Here is a 5,322-nt window from a genome sequence, read left to right on the forward strand (position 1 = left end):
TTATGTGTATTATTGTATTATCAGTGTCCCAGGAGCTTATGCTCGATCCTCGATCAGTTCAGCGACAAGAAAAAAAACAACAACAGCAGGAGAGCACTTGGGAGTCATGACCTGAGTGTGACCCTGCCCCACTTAGTAGAGTGTCAGAAAGTTAATTAGGGCCGAAACATTTGCTTGAACTTGGTGGGTTCTTCCTCTGAAGATCTCCTACTGTCCGCTCGTCCAACGACTTGTCTCCCACACAGGGGCGAAGGCTGACTTGTTTGACAGGGTAATCAAAGTGAAACTGGACCCGATATGGCCTGGGGATATCACACAAGAACCTTGCTCGATGCGGCGACTCAGAGTTGTGAATGAAAACAAATCCGGAATTCATTATTGTATGTTCAACCGCCAAAATAATCGGGAAAGTATCTCATTAAATATCAATTCCAATTAAAATTAAATTTAACTTTAGATGTGAATACACAAACACAAAGCAAAGAAGCAGAGATGTCAGTACTAGATCTAATTGTTATAGATCTACCAGGGAGTCTCTAACTCTTTGGTAGAACATGACAATTATCATTTTTTAAATTTCACATTTGGCTGTTTTTTGTCTAGCCTTTCGCGGCCACGAGCCTGTGTCATAATCGAGGTCACGATCTGATTATAGGGCAGTAAAAAGTCGAGGAAAAAAAAACAAGCACTCGAAGCAGTCGAGAGATTATTAGGTGTTAGTTCCCCTCTCATCTGTGAGGTAGACTCGACCAGTGTAATAGTTAGCTTACGTAATCAGTGCTTGAGACTGATTTTAACTGTGGCCCGAAAGGGGTGAACAGGGTATATGTGGCCGGCAATGAAACAGTTTTGACTGCCATGCACATGTTCCCTTCAATTCTGTTGGTAGACTCTTCCAGTCTCACTTTAAGCTTACTTAATCAAAGCTTGTGACTGCTTATGGAGTGGCCCAAGAGGGATGAACAGGCTATTTCTGTGGCAATGAAACCGTTTAGAATGTTAGGCATACTGTTCATTGTTGATTATGAACGTCTTTTTACATTTAATTTATGAAGTTTACGTTTATGGGTGAATTTGACTGCGACAATGTTTCAAAATTAGGAAGGGAAGCAGTGATTATTTGATTATATAGACGCTTCGCCTCTGCTCCCACATCAGTGTGTCCCAGCAGCTTTGAAAGGTTCTGTTTTCAGAATCACCTTTCTGTTGGACACGTTCACGAGTCTGATCGGGAATTTCTCAGAGCCATAAATATTAAACTTCATATCATATCACCGGGCCTTTGCCAAAAATTATTTCGCTGGCCAGCTAAGATTGTATTCTGGGCAGGCGATGTAGCCCACAGGCCTTGAGTTCGACACCTGTGATATAATAATATGCGTTCAGTGGCGGTGGGTGGACCTAAATTTGGGTGGGCCGTATTTAGGTTGCTTTACCACCAAATAGCAAGCAATAAGAACAAAACAGTGATAATTTTTATACTCATGGCGAGCCACGACATTTTGAGAAGCATTCAAACTAGGCGAGTCACCTTTGTCTTCCATCTCTTTGTTTAAATTCTTCTGGATGGTGGGGACGAAGCCGTTTCACCTCCAAATTTCTCTAATTAATTTTCATTCAATGAAAAAGTTGACTCTTTCAGCAGCCTTTCTACTGCTACTCCCTTTTTAATAGTGGTCCAAAATCGTTAAGAGTAGGATTCGGCGGCCACCTGAGCTAAATTAAAACATTTTCAACCAACTGAAATAAATGTTTAATTTGTCCCGAGCGCTCATATAAAATATAATATAATAATATATTATTATGCAGTTGCGAGCGCCGTAAAACACTAACCAAAGAACAAACAAATCTCTCTCTCTCTCTTTCTCTCTCTCTCTCTCTCTCTCTCTCTCTCTCTCTCTCTCTCTCTCTCTCTCTCTCTTAAACACACACACACACACACACACACACACACACACACACACACACACACACACACACACCGCGCGCACATCGCACGCGCACACACTCACACTTTTTGTATTACGGTACTGAGAGTTCAGAAAAGAAAAACATGTAGACCTATGTATGCATTTTTAAGAGGTGTCCAAACAATAAATTTATGTCCGGACTAGGCCTACAGAGAGAGAGAGAGAGAGAGAGAGGGGGGGGGGCATCTGTGCTGTAAAATTTGTGTGCGCGCGCGGGCGCGCGCGCGCGATCCTGCGTGCGTGCGTGTGTGTTTGTGTGTGTGTGTGTGTGTGTGTGTGTGTGTGTGTGTGTGTGTCCAAGACATGTCCCCACTCCAAAGACCTTACATAACTGTATAACCTCCTGAGTCCTTGCTTGCCCGACTCCCTTTCTTTCCCCAACACTCGCGCACGCGACCCGGCGCTCTGTAATTTAGGCTTAGACCGTTTGACAGAGATTTTGGAGTAAATCTGGATAAGAAGAGTAAATCTGGGCAACTGCGGCAGAAGCGGAAACCGTAGGCCGTAGACATAAAAAGGTAAACAAACAGTACTTCAACCGCAGAGACCACGGAGATGCCTCCTTGTGTGTCTTACAACAGTTAGCCTACTAAACAGCACAGAGTTCATGTGCACTGGGCATTTTGGGTATATGGATAAAAATATGTCAAATTCTCCTTGCATTTTGTCCCCCAGCGCAGAAATATTAATTTCTTTGAAAGGTTTTATTCTTACTTAAAACTAACGGGCTAACGTACTGCGGTTTAAGTTCAGAAGAGCGTTTTGAGCCAGTGAATGAGACATGAGTGTGAGCATGATCCATGCATGAATTTGAATGAAATGAATGAAATCCAAATCCCAATAATTTCCTGGTGGCAGTGGGGGTAGAGGGAAAGGGTGGGGTGGGGTAAGTTTAGCCTTTCTAGCCAAATTCATGCCAGCTTCTCAGAGTAAAAGGCCACCTCTATTCTCACCCGGGAATAGTGCAGGCGAATCTTTTGGCTATTCTCACCCGAAGTGATTATTCGGACTCGAGTCCGAATATGAAAAAATGTTATTCGGACTCTGATTCTTGTCCAGCATGACATCACTTCCGACTTCCTGTGACTCATGAATCCGGCTTCCTGTCCTGCCTCACTCGTGACTCGCCTCAGGCTGGGTAGAGACCGGGATCACTTCGGGCAAAAAGGCGTTTTGTGCAGGAGCCGAGTTTTAATCTTATGATTAATTTGAGGCCGGCCTTAAAAGTTATAGCGCTTCTAATAAATGTTTATTTGTCAAGAGGTCATCAGAAGCAATTAAAGATGGTTCGTTAGCGTGTGTCGGGTCGGATGGGCGGCCTGCACACGTGTGGCTGTGTGCGTGTCGGGGAGGGTGGTGGGGGGGCACTATCGGTCCGTGCTTTGAACGTCGCATACGCGTCAGTCTTCCCCCCCCCCCCCCCCCAGCAACTGATCATTATTACAATAATAAGCTAGTCTTGACGTAGATCTACGTAATGAATACGTAATGAATTGTGTGCTGGTCTATGGAATCAAAAGTTGCCGTATGCTCAGCTCTACACAGCAACACAACTTTTTCTTGGTAAACAATCGATATGACACAGGCTTGTGTATTTGAACGAATCGGTCTTTTATTTTTTTTACACAGCTCATAATATGCAGGTGCCAGGTGGTCTGCTAATCTTCAATTTGACCTTTTTCTACAACAAAGAAAGTGGGAAACGTGGGGGGGGGGCGTATCAATGAGGCGGCGGGTATTGGATCGGCAGATAAGGTGTGGGGGAAACTAAAAAATGGCGGAAAATTGGAAGCACTGAACGTTAGATCTATAGAACGAAGACACTTCCTTTATTCGGACTCGAGTCCGAATAACGACAGCCATTCTCACCCGGTGCGCGTTCTCACCGTTATAGCCTAGATCTAGGCCAACAAATTTTGCGTTCACCCTAAACCATAGAATTCTACTCTGTGGTAACAGAAAAATTGTAGAATTCAGTGCCGTGAACAAACGTTCCATTACTACTGTTAGCCTACTAAAAGCGTACAATTTTGTCTGTGGGCAGTGGAGAGAGAGAGTAGAGAGAGAGAAAGAGAGAGAGAGAGGAGTAGCACGAGCGAGAACTTCCGGGCAAAACAAAATGGCGACCCGCGTAGTTCTGCTCGATTCGAAAAGTTAAGTAGCCGTAGCATCTTTGTAGACGACCAAATTAATTTACTTTTGTGTTTTAACATCATTTTTTAACTTTGTTTTGGTCAATTTGATCGTCCACACCGAGAGACAGTATTCAGAAAGAGATAGAGAGAGAGAAGAGGGGAGGAGTAGAAACAAAATGGCGACCCCCATAGTTCGGCTCGATTCGAAAAGTGAAATAGCCATAGCATCTTTGTAGTCGATAAAATTAGCTTACTTTTGTGCTATAACGTAATCTTTTCTTTGCCTTTATCATCCATTTGATCATCCACATCGATAGAAAGTATTCCGAAATTAGGAAAAACAGGTCTTGTTTCACACCGGGTGAAAATAGCCTACGGTGGCAAGTCTCACCCGGGGTGAGAGGTCGATCGTATTTCTATTCTCACCCCGGGTGAGAATAGCCACCTCCAGAGTAAAAAGAGGGGAAGATAAAGAACAGCGCAGGGCAGGTCAGACATACGATACACTCTCATGTTTGTCTTTACCCAAAATGATGAATATATGCCTTCCTTGTGCTGAGGTTTGGTAAATTTTTACTTTCACTCCGGCACACAGATGCCCTGCTTTGAGGGCCAAGTATTATTTGCTGCAGATCACATATATATAGCCACTAGAACTGTCGCAAATCAATTATTTTCAAGAAAATTTAAAACCTAAAGCAAAACATGAAATTATAAGTTGTTAAAACAGGGGGCGCCCCTTTTAACCCCCCAGATCTCTTTCTTACTTCAGGGAGGCAACACCTCCCGATTGATTCAAAGCGCAGAAATTACTACGCAATTCGGCGTAGTGTAAATAAAGTTCCATTATAAACCATCAAATTAAAAAAACAACCTATTAACTCTTCATGTGCGTAGAGGATTTTCGTTCTGACGGAAGCCTCTCAGGGACTGATCTTGTACAGCAGTAGGGGGGGTTACAAAAGTCTATATAACTTTCAATCTTCTACACCCACTTCAAAACTGTTGGTATGTTTGTGTTCAGAAATGAAAGTTGCATTTATTGGCGTTCATTTTAGATGCCTTCATCGAAGAATAATACAGTAGTCTCCGCCTAAGATCCCACCGCTTACGATCCCGGTTCGCTTAACTCACTTGCGACTGGGCCCTTTCACCAGTCACAAGCGTTGAAGACTGGTGTTTTTTGGGGTATTTCAATAAATCACCACAACTCTCAG

The 5,322-nt window shown here is 43.4% G+C and overlaps 1 protein-coding gene across 1 annotated transcript in view; it reads left to right on the plus strand.

Moving 5' to 3' along the window:
- Positions 1 to 2,503: 2,503 nt before the first annotated feature.
- LOC101855758 overlaps positions 2,504 to 5,322 on the plus strand; it is a 7,622-nt gene continuing 4,803 nt past the window's right edge. Inside the window, exon 1 of the mRNA XM_005088907.2 lies at positions 2,504 to 2,597. The gene's annotated coding sequence lies outside the window, so the exon portion shown is untranslated. The remainder of the gene's footprint in view (positions 2,598 to 5,322) is intronic.

The sequence above is a fragment of the Aplysia californica genome, unplaced genomic scaffold (genome assembly GCF_000002075.1).
Source record: "Aplysia californica isolate F4 #8 unplaced genomic scaffold, AplCal3.0 scaffold00001, whole genome shotgun sequence".
Classification (NCBI taxonomy): Eukaryota; Metazoa; Mollusca; class Gastropoda; order Aplysiida; family Aplysiidae; genus Aplysia; species Aplysia californica.